The sequence below is a fragment of the Aethalodelphis obliquidens genome, unplaced genomic scaffold, assembly GCF_003676395.1.
Source record: "Aethalodelphis obliquidens isolate GAN/ISIS:26980383/991018 unplaced genomic scaffold, ASM367639v1 scaffold2, whole genome shotgun sequence".
Taxonomy (NCBI): Eukaryota; Metazoa; Chordata; class Mammalia; order Artiodactyla; family Delphinidae; genus Aethalodelphis; species Aethalodelphis obliquidens.
The window spans coordinates 5,841,746-5,859,287 of NW_020837946.1; positions in this window are offsets into that span (position 1 = coordinate 5,841,746).

Here is a 17,542-nt window from a genome sequence, read left to right on the forward strand (position 1 = left end):
TTAACCACTGCGCCACCAGGGAAGCCCCCATGCCTCTGTCTTCTTTCTTGCTGGCAGACCTCAATTTTGCTTGGGAGACATCCTCTGCCTCATGGCTATGTGCTCAGGGAAAGTGACCCTGTACCAAGTTTAAGGGGAGATTGGTCTGAACCATGAATTTAATTCATTCTTCTGGCCAGTGACGGGCTTAGGAAGGGTCATGTGACATGATTCTGACCAATGAGACTAGAGGAAAAGTCTTTTTGGAGAGGATTAAGTGGATGGACTTTAGGAATTTTTCCTTAGGTTTTAAAGCTAGACACAGGCACTGTGTAGCTCTCCTTTGCTTCCTCTGAATTTCAGCGAATAAAGATGTGATGCCTGGAGTGGCTGCAGCCATCTTGACACCATGAGGAGAGCCAGCCCACACACTGAAGATGTGTGGGAGAAGGGAAATAGGCAAGGAACCTGAGTCTTAGATGATGTCATTGAACTGCTGAAATAACCAACCCTGGGACTGCCCAACCTCAGGACTTGTGGTATGTAGACAAACACATCACCCGTTACTTGAGATTTCAACTACCTGCAGCTACAAATCCTCAACTGATAAGATCCATCAGACACCATAACCAGTCCTTGATGGTACAAAATATCTAGGGCACTCCACAAGAGCTGCTGTGTTACAGAAACTGCTCCACCACCTCTGTGCCAACAGATCACATGCGGATTGAAACCTGCCTGAATTGGCCCTGGCTGGGGGAATGGAAGGATGGCCAGCTCCACTCAGCTCCGGGTTTAATAAATACCACCATGGAGCCAAGGACATTCCAGCCAGGAGAGTGCAGCACACCTTGAATGTAATTCAGAGCAAGCAGCTGAGAACGGCCATCAAATGTTAAGCCCTTTAACCAGCATTCATTCAAAAGAAATGATTAGCATAATATTAATTGCTACCATTCATGGGATGTTTGTTTTATGCTAGACAATGAATTAAGCACTCTACAGAGTCATTTCCATTAATCCTCCCTGAAGGACCATGAGGTAGGTCTGTTCATCCTCTCTGCACTGCTGCCTGCCTTCAGTAGACAGACAGACAGACAAGTGGATAGATAGACAACCACAGTAACAATTAGTGACCAATTACAGAGGGCCAAGCCCTGAACTAAATACAGTGGGCCCATGTCCTATTTGCATTTCACAATAAACGTAATGAGATCGGGACTATTTTTGTCATCACCCTCGTTTCACAGACGTGGAAACTGGCTGGAGATACTGAGTGTATGGCCAGGGTCACAGCCACGCAGCAGAATGAGATCTGAATCTGGGCAGGCTGACTTCAGAACCCGTGTGCCTACCCCGAGGCAGCCCTGCAGAGCCTGGAGCCGGGGCTCCGCACGTGGTAGATGTTCTAGAATGTCTGTGAAATCAACGAGCTCGTAATCGGTGGAGTGTCCCCATCACGGCAGCTCGGAAGGACAGCACAAGGGCTCCCCAAAGCAGCGCCTCTCAAACGTGTACACACCACTTACCCATGGGCCTGTTACATCACAGAAAATGCACCAGTCTGCCACATGAAGTGAATATCGCCTGGGCTCTGCCAGCACGTGGTACGGGTAGGGGCACAGCCATACCAGCTGGTTGCTAGTGTGGCCCCAGGTATTCGTGAGACTTATGTGCAGCTGGAGTACAATCTGTTGCATTTCCAGGATGCCCCTCAGTAGCCATGACCTTCCTGGCGTCCAAGAGGATCCGTATAATTCCCAGAATGTGAAGACAGTTGACCAGCCCACGGATACCTGCGTGGCAGCAGGTGACGCAACGTCGCAGGAGCAGCTGGCAGCTCGTACCTGCTCCCTTCTGCACGACCCCTCCTGCTTCCTGGCATCTCTACCGGGGCAGAGCCTCCGTGCTCCCTGTATGCTCCTGTGCTTGGATTGAGGGGGGACCCGGCCCCGGTGCTCCCCAGTGTGACTTGAAGGAGAAGTGGGGCAGTTTTGAGGGGCCGTCCCTTCTCCGTGATGTTGCTTCCCTCTGATTCCAAGATAATGGAAGCGAAAGATGGGAACAGCCCGGAGAAAGAGCAGAGTCACTTCTTCCGGGAGAGTCGTGCTGCTCGGCTGGCACCGACCGTGACATGAGCTAGACGGAAACCTGTGTCGTGTCAGGCCACTGAGCTTTCAGCGTTGATTTGCTGACTGGCCGAAGCTGGCTCTTATGAGCGCCGTGCACCGTCCCTTCCCCTCCACAAGGACCGACACCACGTGACAAGCAGCCGCTTATCTGGAAAGTTGGTGACAGTGAGCCCGCACACGCACAGTTCCCTCTGGAGTTCAGGACTTTGCTCTCAGGGGTCTTGTTCAGTCCCCTTGTCTTTCTGACTCTTCATCTCAGCGTGCATCTGCCCACAGGTCCTCCCAGGTCCTCCTAACCTTTTGACATCAAGGGCAGTGCCTCTCCGAGGTCAACATCAAGTTTATTTAAAATTTCAGTGTCCCTGGCAGGTGTATATAATTATACCCGCACTGCAAAATGAGACTGAGATTAAAGCACTTGCTGGGGGTCAGCAGGCAGTCACCTGTCTTGGGAGGTGTATTGGGCTCCTGGGGCTGCTGTAACCAGGGGCCGCAATCTGGGGGGTTTAAAGCAATAGGAACTTATCCTCCCACCGTTCTGGAGGCCAGAAGTCTGAAATCAAGGTGTTGTCAAGGTTGGTTCCTTCCAGGAGGTCTGAGGAGAATCTGTTCCATGCCTCTCTTCCAGGTTCTGGAGGCTGCCAGCCACCCTTGGCGCCCTCGGGCTTGTAGGCGCGTCACTGCAATCTCTACCTCCGTCTTCATCTGGCCTTCTCCTCTGTGTGTCTTCTCCCTTTCTCTTCCCTTATCGGGACACTTGTCGTTGCATTTAGGGTTCCCCCCTAATCGGGATGACCTCATCTCAAGATCCTTAATTACATCTGAAAGACCCTTGTTCCAAATAAGTTCACAGGCACAGCTCCTGGGTGGACACATCTTTCAGAGGGTCACCATTTAATATAGAAGGCAGTGAGAGGAAGCATACCCTCAAAGGGATTATTGAAATATTGATTGACCTCAAGCCGGGGGGACTTCGGGTGGCTCATACCCGTTCTATGAAACCATCTCCCATTCAAGTTACACCGACTCAGTAAGGCCAGTGCAGCTGCCCACCCGTGAGCAGGGCATCACCTGTCTTGATGTGTGCTCTGCCCTGTACACTGCTGAGATGGCAGACTTCCTCTCAGTTTTTGTTTGTGTCTTAGTTTTATTTGGTCTGTCTGTTTGCGCTTATAGGAGCTCAGTACAGAGCACCCATATATGAAAGAAAGGCAGAGAATGTATTCCCCGAGTGGAAGAAAGCAAGGCAGGCTGCCCTGACCCTTGGGACTGTCAAACACATGAGACTTTTGTTAAGAAGCTTTTTGCCCAATGTAACTAAACCCCGAAGTGCAGGAGGCAAAGGGAGCCCATACTCTGTATGCCTTGGGGTGCTGGCTCTGTTACTCATGGAAATTGGAAAGGAATGGCCTTCGTGCTATCATTGTGAGTTCTGCTAACAGAATTCTACGTAAAGCTACAAGACGCCACTGAGGCGTCTGATGGATTTTACTGACAGAAGGAGCACATGTGTGGAGCGGGAGACCGCGTGCTCTCTACTGAATCTGATGCTCTTCTAATATTTGAATATTGGGCAGGGGCCTTCCCAGTTCCCCCTCCTAGTCCATAAATACCTGTGTCCTGTGCAGCTGTGGATTTCTGACCATCTGAGCCTCCTGCTGTGCTGGTGATGATTTCTCTCATCCAGCCCTCACAGTGGTGGGTACAGGGCAGAGGGGAACTGCTGGAGGTGAGGTATAGGGCCCCTTGCTTGGTCATGGAAGCAGCAGCTGCTATCCTAGTGGCCACGTGGCCAAAGGGTGCACGTCGCATGAAGATGGGGGCCGGTGAGGGCAGGGAGAACCGTCGTGTGAGCAGGAAGTTTCTGCCCATGGCTTGGGGTTGGCTGCAGGATGGGCCACGAAGGCAGCATGGATGCCAGCAAACTCCAGAGCCTGGCCTCACGGCGGCAAAAGAAGAGGAACAGACGCTGAGGACCCTCTGAAGTCTGCCGACGCCATGCCCGCCTCAGGGTGCAGGGAAGTCTGGGGTGGTAACAACAGCCACCATTTATGGAGGCCTTACTATGTCGGGAACTCGCTAAACACTTTGTACTTTTATTTGGTTTCATCTTGGAAGCAGGTCTGGGAGTGGTATATGAGCCAGGTCTCTCTGTTACAAGAGACAAAGTAGGTCAAGTTCAAATGGGGATGGTAGGAAGTATGTGGGGTTGCTCAGAGCCTTGGAGGAGAACCCCAGAAATTAGGGCATCCGCAGGGACCTGGGGACCAGAAAACAACAGCGGGTCACCATCGGCACACACCCCTTCTCTGCTCCCTCTACACACTCACTTCCTTCTCTTCTACATGGAAAGTTCTTCACACACAAAAAAAGCAACTTTGGTTTCCATGATGAGGTTTCTCCAACGGTCCACCAAGAGAAAATTCTGGAGAAAGACTCTTAATTGTCCTACTTGCATTTGGGGCTCAGTCCTGGGCCATTCCCTGTGGCCGGTAGGGTGGCCCATCTAGGACATGTGTCCACCCAACGAAAGTGGAGCCACTGGTGCAAGAAGTGGGGGGGGGTACTGGAAAAATACACGGCACAGGTAGGTGTTCCCATCGCCTGGACAGAAGAGGCACCCAGGCTTGGAGGGGCTGGGTGGCTTTGCGCAGGGCCTTGAGCCCGCGTGCAGTTGGCTGTCACCCACCACCGTTCTGCTGTGGCCAGTGCCGGCCACCATCTCCCGGGCACAGGCTCCACATGCTCGCGGGACAGCCTGTTTGGAAATGCACTGGATGAGCACCGGGGTGGTGCTTACATATTGCACAGCTGGTGTGCTGTGGGCATTGCATTAATTTCCAAGTGCTGCCGTGACCACAAATGTATTGGCTTCAGACAGCACAAACTCATTATCTAATGGCTCTGGAGGTCCTTTGTCCCCAAATCGGTCTTGCTGGGCTGAAATCAAGGTGTCGGCAGGACTGCCTTCCTTCCAGACGCTCCGGAAGTTGGGCTTCTATGGTGGACTTCCCTGTCGACTGTGCTCTGCCCTTTCTAGCTTCCAGAGGACCCCTGCACGCCTCGGCTTGTGGCTTCTTCCTCGAATCACTGACCTCTGCTTCTGCCATCACCTCTCCTTCTCTAGCTCTGACCTTCCTGTTTATGACTAAATTGGGCCCACCTGGATAGTGTAGACTCATCTCCAGGACACTATGTTGCCATGGAGGGTGATATATTCACACGTTCTGGGGATTAGGATGTGACCATCTTTGGGGTCACAAAGATTATTCCACCCACCCCAGGCATTGACCAATCGCAGCAGAAGTCGTCTGTGCCGAGGGGCACGGGTTTGGAGCCCTTGCTGTGCCAGATGTTACCCATGCATTTGCTAGATCCCAGGGAGGTCTGGGGGGCCGCAGAACAGTGGAGGGAATACGGGGCTTTGGCCAGTGGCTTTTGGCATGGAAGTATTTTAACGGTATCAAGCGGCATGTGGAGAGCAGAGCAGCCCAGCTGAGGGTCAGTCTGGGTGAGAGCAGATTTACAGGGAGGTCTGGGGTGTGCAGCCACACACACCAGTTGGCAGGTGGGGGGCTGCAGGGGAAGCACCAGAATCTTCGGGAAGGAGGGCAGTGCTGAGTCTGTGGCAAGCTTGACACTGCTTCCCCTGGAACTGGGTAGAGCGGGCCAGGCCTACCCCAGGGCTCAGGGATGAAGGGGTTAAACGAGGCCAGTCATGATTTCAGGTTAGGTCCAGGTGGCCAGATGCGGGGTGGGGGTGGCGGGGGGAGGCAGAGGGAACTGAGAGCAAAGGGGGTCTGGATGGGAGAGGGGCCCAGCCTGCACACCCTTGGGGTCCTTTCAAGACTGGGGCTCCCAGGGCCAGGGCGGTTTAGGGCCTGAACAGGGGGGCGGGGGGGGGGGGGGGGGGGGGGGGGGGAGGCAGAGGGAACTGAGAGCAAAGGGGGTCTGGATGGGAGAGGGGCCCAGCCTGCACACCCTTGGGGTCCTTTCAAGACTGGGGCTCCCAGGGCCAGGGCGGCTTAGCTCCTTAATAACAGAGGGGCCCACGTGTAGAAAACAAACCAGCAAGTGATCTCTGTCCTAAGAGAAGAGCAGCCTCTGGAAGAGAGCGAGCCTATCTCCCTGGTGGCGTGTGAGCCTGCACCGGCCTGGTTTATCAGACCCACTGAGAGCCAGGTAACCACGTGCCACGCCCACGGCGGCCAGGCCCCAGTGGCCAGGAGGGGCTCGGGCTGGGGCTGTGAGGAGGAAATTGATTCTACTGAAGGCTTGGGCTGGAAACCTCTCCCCTAACCCCCGTCACCACTCTTTGGTCCAGGGATCGAGGCCGACCCTGCTTCATGGGCGGATAACCCCTGTAGCCACACAGCCCTCGTGCTCAGAAGGGTCCAACAGTGGATCGAATAGTGTCCCCAAGGATTTATATCCTAACCCCCAGGACCTAAGAATGTGATCTTATATAGAAACAGAGTTTTTGCAGAGGTGATTAAGTTAAAGGTCATGAGATGAGACCATCCTTGATTCAAGGTGGGCCTAAAATCCAGTGACTGATGTCCTCATAAGACACAGGGGAGGGGAATTTGAGATGCAGAGACACACAGAAAGCAAGGCCGTGTGAAGATGGAGGTAGAGATTGGCGTGATGCAGCCACAAGCCAGGGAAAGCCCAGGACTGCCAGCCAACACCGGAAGCCAGGAGGGAAGCCGGACCAGACTCTTCCCCAGAGCGTGGGGAAGAGATCAGCCCTGCTGACGCTTTGATCTCAGACTCCAGACTCTGGCCTCCAGGGCTGTGAGAGGAGCGATTTCTAATGTTTTCGGCCACTTCGTGTGTGGTCATTGGTTACATCAGCCGGATGAAACTAATACAGGCCGCGTGCCGGTTTAATGTTCCGTTTGGTCACTGCCTTGAAATCCTTAATACTTTTGAACCAGAGCCTCACATTTTCGCTTGGCTCTGGGTCCTGCAGATTACGTAGCTGTTCCTGGGCTTCGGTTTCCTTGAGAAGTAATGACACTACCCTTCTCCCAAACCTGCTCATCATCGGGGAAGTGTCTCCAGACGCTATGGTAGGGGAGGGCCTACAGGAACCTGCCCCAGGTCGATGGACCCCAAACCCCTCTACATTCTTCCAAGCGGGACGAGAATTCACGTTTCCGTTCCTCAGAGCCGTCTGAATGTCTGCGCAGGGGTTGTCTGCCGACCACGGCCCTCCTGGCTTCTGATGGTTCACCAAGCTTAGATGCACGCACAGACCACGGTGGGAACACCGCCCCTGTTTCTGCCCTCAAGACCCATTGCACAGGGCTTGGGGGAGGCTGCCTGCCCGGGGCTGTGCGCCGAGCTTCTAGGGTCTCCTGGGCACACGCTGTTCCTTCTAAGAAGCCCAAGGAGCGTTTTTTAATGGTGTTTATTGTCGTTGTTGTTAATTTTTACATAAAAGGTGCAATGATCTATTTTCTTTCTGTGAGAGCACTAGAAAATCTCTGTGAGAGCCAGTTTTCAAAATGACTCATCTCCTGTTCATTTGAACTGCGTTCCAGAGTATGGCGGCCGGTCCTGAGTTCTGTCCAGGAAAAGGCCATGAGCAGGGGCCTCCGTTACTACAGACTTGTCATCTCCATCTCTCCCTGCCTTGGTCACGTGTGGAGGCTGAGGTGAAGCTGCGCTATCCTTCAGAGAGGCCCCGGATGACCTCAGCGGCCACAGGTAGGTAGCACCTGGCCCAACATGGGAGGCCTGGTTTGGTCCATCTAATCCCCTGTGCCTGTCAAGGCGGTTGCACGGAGAGCCGCCTCCCAGCCCCAAGCGGGGCCGCGCAGTGAGGCTCAGACGATCGTGGTGCTGTGTGCGTGCTGCCCCCACCGGGTTTCTTCCTCAAAACTGTATTCTTGTGAAACCCAAACCAAAAGGAGAACTAGAAGATGGAATATTTTCTGCTGGACCCATGACCTCATTGCTAGTCACGAAATCTCCTGGGTTTATATCCTATGAGGGGCCAATGGGACCATTTTCACAGGCTGGGCCACTAAGGTGGGCACAGCAGTGACTCCGTGAGATGGTTTCTGAGGGAGAGGGAGACTCACAGAGACCCCTGGACTGAAAGGTCTAATCGGAATTCAGAGCCTCTGTTGTCCTGTACGGAAATAAACACCCGAAGAGCGGAAGTGTTCACGAACGGATGATTGTGTAAGTCGGGTATCAGAGAATGGTGCATGTCTTAGGATAAAGCTAGACTACATCAGCTCAAGGAATCTTCCAGCTCTAAAATTCCATGCTCTGTGCAGTCATGGAGACCCATTATGTCAGACTCTCCACCTTGGGGCAAATTGATCAACACAGAACTTTTGCTTCTGACTTCTGTGGCAGCCCCGCTTACCCATGGGTTGTAAAATAAAATGAGCGTGCCCTCTGGCACCCGAATCATTTCTGTCTCATGTGGAGCACAGGATTGCTCAATCTCTAAACCTTCAATCATGCGTCCTGATCTCAGACCAGAATGTAATCAATACTTATTAGGGCAAGTGTCTGCCCGCAGCTCGCTGAGCCCAGCAAGAAAAATATTTATGGCCTGACAAGCCTGTTTTAACTATTCTCTTTCATCACTTTTTTACAGCTAACCAACAATGGCTAGAATCTAAAGCTAAACTGTTTTGAGTACAACTTGCAGAATCTATGTTCCAAGATGCACCGTTGGTCCCAGAGCAGGGCCCGTTCACTCCTGCGACAGGCTTGTGCCAGTGACAGCTGGGAAACTGTGGCCTGGCCTGAGGTCTGTGGTGCCCAGCCTGCTCTAGATGGGATGAGGGGAGTTTTATAAAAGACATGTAGCTCAAACATGGAAATGTGGGTGTGGATTTCAGTGCTTCCAAAACTTCCCTGCTAAAGATCTCCTGGGATGCTTGTTAAACACACAGATTACCAGGTCCTTGTGGTTGGTCTGGGGGTCACTACAACAGTAGACTCTCAGTAAAAGGCTGTGGACTGGAGTTGAATTGAACTGGGCAAAGACAAGGGACCTGCCTGAAGAACACAGCAGGTGGCACCCAGGTCATAGCACTGGGTCAGGAGTGAGGCAGCACATGTCCGAGGACAGTCAGGGACCCTGAGACTGCCCTCCCTCCAGGCCCAGGGTCTCCCCAAACCAGTGATGATGCTGTGAATGTCCACATGTGAGTTGCTGCCCATCAAATGATGACCTAAAGGTGAGACGTGAGGGGACTCTGCTTCTTGCTTCCTTGTATCTTTTAAAGAGTTGATTGATTGACAGCAGGTCATTCCCAGGGCTTCAGAGAAGATATGAAATGATATGACGTCAGGTTAAACACCAAATGAAGCGAGGCATGCCCAGAGACACCTGCCTTCTCGTGCACTGTAGGTACATGTTCAGATGTGTGGTCGCCACTACAGTGGAGCCGGAAGGGACCTTTGAAAACACTGGTCCAGCTTCATGGTGTTGGTGACTTCTCAGTTCTCGTGGGATAAAGACTGAACTTGACCCTCACGGCCTGGAGACGCCCAGCCTTGCCCACTGCCCCCCCCACTCCTTGCTCTCTGCTCATCACACAACCTTCCCTTGGTGCAGTGTCTTGACTTCCAGGCTCCCTCCTGCCCCAGGGCCTTTGCACACGCTGTTGCCACTGCCCATAGAGCTCTCCTTCCTTTTCCACGTGTCCTCATAGACTCCCCTCTCTGCCCAGCTCTCTGGCAAACTTGAACTGCTTGTAGAAGCATTCCTGATGCTCCTGGCCATCAAGACTCACATGCCCTGATGACACCGGGTACCCTCGTTCTCGGTACGCACCACAGCTGCAATCTCCCATTGTTTGTGGGACCATCTGGCTGCCGTCTCCCTAGCAGACTAGGGAGGGCCACATGGACAGGAATGCTGTCCGCTTTACTCCCTTGTCCCCTCAGCTTCTCAGCTGCTCCTAACCCTCAATAGGTCTTGGTGGCATGAATGTCTAAACTCCGTCAGGTCACAGGTGAGGAAATGGAGTCCAAGTGATGAAGGATGCAGTGCTTTGTCTTGAGCTGCACAACCATGAGGTCAGTAGAATTATAAACACAACTTAGGTTCTTGGGTGCCAGACACATGCTAATTAACTTAGGAGGATTGCCCTATTTAACCCTCATACCGACGACGTGGATGTAAGTAAGATCGTTATCATCCTCCAATTACAGGTGAGGAAACCGAGGCTCAGAGAATGTGACAGCTGCTACCAGTGGGCCCCCCAACCCACCCAGAGTCATCTGCCCATCAGGGACAGCTCCCTGTGTCTCTCTCGGCCATGAGAGGTGTCCTCCACCCGTGAGAGCAGGCTCGGCCACGCAGGCAGGACAGAAGGCTGGGCATTAGTGCAGGGGGAGCAGCCCTCCATCACCAGGGGGAGGCTCAGGGAATCAAGGGCCTCCTTACCACCAGTGGGATGACCCACACGGCCTTTCCCTGGTCCAAGGTGAGACTGAGCCCGCGTGGCAACCTGCTCACAGCACTGCCCCTTTGACCCTTCCTCCCTGACCAAGGTCCCGCCTTCACAGCGCTTCCTGGAATCACGTCCAAAATAAAGTACTTGCACCTGCAACCTTGGGAATCCTAAGTAACAGAGAGTGCGAAGAGCAGTAGCTTGGCCAAGGTCACACAAGGAGCAAGTGCAAAGGCAAAATCGGGATCCAGTACCTTCTTCCCCATCGCGCCACAACAGCGCCTGCCACTTGGCTCCGACGCTGTTGGGCCGTGACGCTACCACACCCTTGTGATAAGTAGGTCACCACTGGTTAGCAGGATAACGGCCCCCAAAGATGTCCCTGCCATGATCCCCAGAGCCTGCGACTCTGTTATATTACGTGGGAAAGGGTGGACTTAAAGTTACTAATCAACTGACTTTAAAATGGGGAGATTATCCCAGATCATCCTGGTAGCCCAGTGTAATCACAAGGGTTCTTCTAAGTGGAAAAGGATGCCAGACAGGAGAGTCAGGGTGATGTGACCATGAAGACAGACACAGTGATGCAGCACCGCAGGCTTTGAAGGTGGAGGAAGGGGCCACGAGCCAAAGAATGTGGGCAGCGTCTAAAAGCTGGAAAAGGCAAGAAAACAGATTCTCTCCCTTGGAGCCTCCAGAAAGGAATGCAGCCCTGCCATCAGCTGGGATCTGGCCCAGGGAGACCTGTGCTGACTTTTCACCTACAGAATTATAAGATAATAGATGTGTGTTGTTTTAAGCCACTGTAGTTGAGGTAATTTGTTACAGCAACAGTAGGAAACTACCACCACCGCTTGAAGAACTTAGGACCCCATCCCTCCCTGTGCTTTATGGATGAGGCTTGGGTTTCTTTTCATATTGTGACATATCGATTACATCACAGAAGATCTTGAAGACGTCTGTGGCACTGAGTGGACTAATTCTGTCCTGAAAGCATCCAAATGCTTGAACATTTAAGCATTTTCAAGCCAGGCTCTGGAACGTTTTGCAGACACTGGCAGAGGAGAGGTGTGTGTGGTTACCTGAGGGCTGAATTTGCCTGGATCTGGTCGGATGAGTTTGGTGTATCCCCTCCGCCTGTTCTGTACACTGTATTAGAAACCGCGGAGACGTCGCCGCCCTGATAGCCCTGGTCCTCAACTGCACGGTGAACATGCATGTAAATGTATAATAACCCTCCTGTGCTGTGGAACAGCTCCCACCTGGGCCTTTGGCAGACACTCAGAGTGCAGTAAACGATTATGAGCAGGGGAAAGAGAAAGCAAGTGACTACTCATCAAAGAACAGATTTTAAATCATGCTTTAGAAGAATCTTTCCTAGAGGACAGTGGCTAATGGGAGCGTGCAGTAGCCTAACCATTTGGGGACCGGAAAAGTGATGCTCTAGAGTCATAAACCTTAGAAATTCAATCCAGGTGGAGAACACCTTACCTACACGATGAAACTTAAGGAAAATTAGAGCACAGAAGATGAGCCCAATAGTAGCTTTACAGGGACCCCCCCTGGGTGGCATAGTTAAGCCACTAGTTTCATGAAGCTGAGAAAAGAGAAGATGAATTGAATCTCCCTCTCTGAGCAACTCCCAGGAGGAGGGCAGGTCGGAGGTGTTTAGAGGAGAGTGCCATATGGGGAATGGGGGTGAAGAGAGTCCAAAGGAAAGAGTGGAAGAGTCTCACAGGGATGTGATGCTTAGAAATGGATTCCATTCAATTAAATAGAATTTTAATAACCCACTACTGTATTCTAGACATTACACTTATCTGAGGTAGGAGGATGAACGAGGCACAGGCCCAGGGCCCTGATATCCCAGAGGAAACTACAGATAGAAAAAGACAATGTCATATGAGCAGCCTCTGACAATGGACAGAGGTGGAGAAGGAGCTCAGAGGACAGCACTGCTAGATTTGGGTACCCTGGAAAGTTCTCTGCAGGAGGTACTGTTGGAATTTCTGGCCGGAGGGAGCCGCCAACGCATGGCTGTATCTGGCTGGCATCCCTATCCCTTGTCACGTACCTCTTCTCTCTATGGCATTATTCACTCTGTCCCATTCTTAAAGCCTTGGGCAATACATCTCCCTTTCATCTTCTCTGGGTCAGTGGACTATAGGTGACCTGTCCATAAATTCCTCATGCCCCACCTTGGGCATCCAGGGTGATGCCTCTGCAGTGTTCTTGGGTAGGAAGGTTAGGCTGAACCAGGCAGTGGTCTCGAGGATAGGACCAGTTGGAAGGGCTAAGTATTCAGAGGTGTAAACTAGGGAGGGGAGCAGTGGCGACGCCTGGAAGGCGCCCGGGAGGAAGGGGCTGAGCAGGGCAGAAGCAGCACGCTCTATGATCTATGTGAAGGGCACAGTCGGGAGACCTTTCATATGTGGGGACGTGGGTGAGGGTCTTGCTGGGAGACCACACATCTGGCTGAAGTTTATGCCTGCTGGGACCCTAAGGATATCACGATCTGTCCTGGTCTGCTTAGACTGCCGTAACAAAATACTTGAGAACGGGTGGCTTGAACGACAGGAGTTCTCACCGTTCTGGAAGCTGAAGTCCTAGATCGGGGCACTGGCCTGGTGGGGTTCTGGGTGACGCCCCCTCCCAGCTTGTAGTCTGCCGACTTCCCGCTGTGTCCTCACATGGTGGAGAGGGACCACAAGCTCTCTGATGTCCCTTCTTATAAGGGCACTAATCCCATCATGAGATCCCATCCTCGTGACCTCATCTAGACTCATTACCTCTCGAGGGCCCCATCTCAGCTACCATCACACTGGGGGCTAGGGCTTCCACATATGAATTTGGGGGGACATAACTCAGCCGGTAGCACAGTCCAAAGTGGTCAAGGTGAAGACTGAAGCCACAGATGTTCTAACCATCAACTGTGAAGAGGAGGTGGAATCACAGGTCTGTGGGCCCATGGCCTCCCCACGAAGACGCTGGAGGAAGTCTGGGGACTGTCTGCAACCAGCCTTCCTGCTCCAGGCTGTGCAACGTGCTCCCGGAGAAAGCAGCTGGTAGCCAAGCCTGGGCCACACGGTAGGTTCGCCAGACTCAAGAGCCTGACCCTCAGCCCTGCAGCCTCAGGAACTCTGTCCCTTCAGGGACCCAGAACTGTCGAAACCATGATGCCAGCTGACTAGTTTGTAGGAAGGGTCACAGCCGTCAAGTGGATTGGTAACTCGTGAGCCTCACCAGCGTATGTCTCCTGTGTTTGAGAAGCAAGCCGTCTAAGGAGGGTGCTCTCTGGAAACGTCCTCGGATGTACTAATCCCTCTTTGAAGATACAGTGACTTCGTACTGGTTCGTCCCTCGAGGTGACTATGTTTCTGTTCTGGTACCTCAGTATTGATTTTCAAGTTTAACTCTAAAGAAAAATCTGGTTTCTAAGTTCCAAAGGAGCCCCGTAAGGGAATTCAACCTGTGACTATTAGCGCTAATGTATAAATCCATATATGAATTAAGGGGAGTTACATTTCTGCTATTTCTATTATAATAAATTTTAAAACACTCTTAAAGATTATGTCCCATAACTAACCAATTTAAATCGGTTTCTTTTTACAGAAACATAAAGCTTAAATCTTAAGTTTTCTAAAAAGTAGACTTTCCTTAAAAGTCTGATAAGAATTTGGGATTTCTAGACAAGTTGCAAATGTGATTAAAAGCAAAGAAAAAGAAAGCAAAGAAAAAGTGTGTGTGCGTGTGTGTGTGTGTGTGGTTTTATATACACTGTGGTTCTAGGAAATATTTGTAAGCGGTTAGTTCACTGTACTTATAGCTGCAACTTGTGTGCTTACAAAGATGTATTTAAACTTTGCAGAAACATAACCCTAGCTCCTAAGAGTGAACTTTTTTGAAGTTGAAATAGCTAAGTATTTTTTCTTTCATCTTTTTAACTCAAGGGTTCCTGGACCATCAAATCCTTAAATAAGGTATCTGGTGGTAGTTCTAGCCAATTTTGCAGATGAAAGAGATTTGGATAAGAGTGAGATAGGATCTGAATTTTGAGATACCTACATTAACTCAGTATCTGAACTCTTTGAGATTCTTCCACGCTCAGTTCCTTCGAGAAAGGCCAATCCAGCTGCCAAAAGGGTCCCGCTGCAAGAACCGGCAGTGGGAAATGTGCTCACTGATGCAATTCAGAAGGCAGATTTGATGTATTTGTAATAAAACCTGCGTGTAGAGGTGGAGGTGCAGGCTGCCTCAGCCTGTGTGGGAGGAAAGCTGCCGAACAGGTCCGTCTGGATGAACTCTCAGAGGAACTTAGCCAATGAAAGGAAGGAAGAAAGTCTAACAGAATTTAGGATGTACTGGGGCTCACACTTGAGGGTAAACCAGATAATCAAGTTTTCAGCGTCTTTGAGGATTTTTCTCGCAGCCTGAAACTCGTAGACTTGGCAGGAGGAGAACAAGGGCTTGCGAGGGAGGGGACCCTTACCTCCCCCCGCCTCGGGGCCCCTCAGTGGTAGGACCCGTTCTGTGGGGAAGCGGTCCATGCGCGGGATGAATTGGGCCCTTGTCGTCCCTACCGGCGGATCAGCGTGCTCTGTGGATGGGTTGGTCAGTGAAGAAAATGAACGACCCAGGAGCAGCAAACTGGAGTCGTGTACTGCAAATTTCTGCTGATTTTTGATACAAAGAGTTAAAAGAGGCATCTGACTTAAAACTGGTTCTAGGGTAACCTGTTATGGCCGGGCCGGTTTTTAATTGCTGATAAAACCGGAACTCTTTAGCCCTTAGCAATGAGCAACTAGATTGTAGTCTAGACTCTGCATAACTTAGGTTCCTGTAGAGAACTCTACCATGTTCTTTCCAACCTGTGTCACAAATATCCGGTGGAGCGGTTCACATAAGAGTTTCCCTCAGTTTCACCAGTGAGAACAGAAGATGCTTGTCCGAGGTTACAAGGCTAGAAAATACTGGAGCCAGTTCTTGGCTTTATATACAATTCATTCTCCACTAACTTCCGAGCTTGGAATGGGCTGAAGCAAATTGAATTACGTCAGATCCAATGTTTGCCAACGTACTCTGTGCTCCATACGATATAGTTCATAAACAGTTTGTATTTTAGAAGTTCCTCTGTATGCTGTGAAAGACAGAACAACATGCTCTCCAGAATTTATTTTCCCTAAATTTGAGCTAATAGGGTTTTTAAGTATTGAGATATCTTTGTTCACATTTCTTGTGACTACTGATTTATTTGTATTAATTTCTAACAGCTTATTTGCACTTTTGATTTACCGCGCCTTTTTTTAAAATTTATTTTTTATTCTATCTTCCCCTTTTTTTTGCCTTCCCTTGAAAGGATGGTTTTCTTTATTTCCTTTCTCCCCCTCCCCTCTGATTTGGCATTCATATTTTTATCCTTTCACTGCTTTTGCTTAAAGTTTAAATAAACGCTCTTGCTTAACAAATTGTTACATAAATCAATATCGTGACCCTCATGAATGAGACAAGGACCTTAGAACACATTAAATCTAGTCATTTGTTAGTTTCTTTCTTTTTGTTGTTTTTTCTCATGGAAAGGCATTTTATTTTAAATATAGCAGTGTGTACGTGTCAATCCCAAACTCCCAATCTATCCCTCTTGTTATTGTTGAATAGGTTTATGCTTTTTCTTTTTTTTTTGGCTACACCATGCTGCACGTGGAATCTTAGTTCCCTGACCAGGGATCGAATACATGCTCCCTGCAGTGGCAGCGCGGGATCCTAATCACTGGACCCCCAGGGAAGTCCTTAAATAGGTTTTTAGTGGAATCTTATTTCTGTTGCTCCACAATTAGTCATTGCTATTTCCAGATAATACTTGTATTAGTTATTCATTGCCACATAACAAATGATCCCCCATGCTCAGAGGAAGACTATTGTACGTGGACATGAATATCCAGGGGGGTGGAATGTCTTAATGGCCGTCCACCTCAATATATAAATGCAACCATTTGCTCAGAAATCCTCTCCTCACCATTACTTCTCAGTATATCAATGAATAATCCTTCAAATGAAGACCTGTGGATGGAAAATACTCTCCCTTTGTCATAAACATCTTTATTTTGTCCTCACTCTTGAATGATACTTCATCTAAATTTATTTAAGCTGAGAGTTCTTCCTTAGCCCTTTGAATGTCTAATTCCATTATGCTGGGGCTTCTATTTTAGCTGCAGAGAAATCTGCTGTTATCCCATTGTTCTGACTTTATGGTGGTTTTTAAAATTTTTCTTTGTTATTAGTGCTCAGCAGTTTCACTGTGGCTCATTTAGGCATACATTTATTTATCCTGTTCAGGATTTTCTGTGAATTTCCAATTTGAGTAGAGTTGCCAGATAAAATACAGGAAAACCAGTCGAATTTTAATTTTAGGTAAGTCCAATCCAATATCGCATGGGACATACCTCTACTAAAAGAAATTACTTATTCCTCGTCTAGAATTCAAATGTAAACAGGAATCTTGTGGGGTTGTTTGTTTTTGTTTTTTTTTGCTCAATTTGGCAGTGTGAAATTTGAGGATTCCTGTCTTTCATCTAAACTGGAAAATTCTTAGTCATAAGCTCTGCAAATATCACCTTCCCTTGAACCTCTCTATTTCTTCCCTTAAATTCTTATTGAATATATGTTTGTATTAGTTTCCTAGGGCTATCGTAACAAAGTCCCACAAACTGCATGGCTTAGAACGACAGAAATGTGTTCTCCTGCAGTCCTGGAAGCAAGAACTCTGAAATAAAGATGTCAGCAGGGTTGTGTTCCCTCTGAACTTTCTGGGGAAGAATCTTTCCTGGCGTCTTCCTAGCACCTGGTGGTTGTGGGCAATCCTTTGGCATTCCTTGACTTACAGCCGCATCACTCCCGTCTCTGCCCCTGTCATCACATGGACTTATTCCCTGTATCTCTCTGTCTTTCTGGCTTAACAAGGTCTTCTTATGAGGACACCAGTCACTGGATGAGGGTCCACTC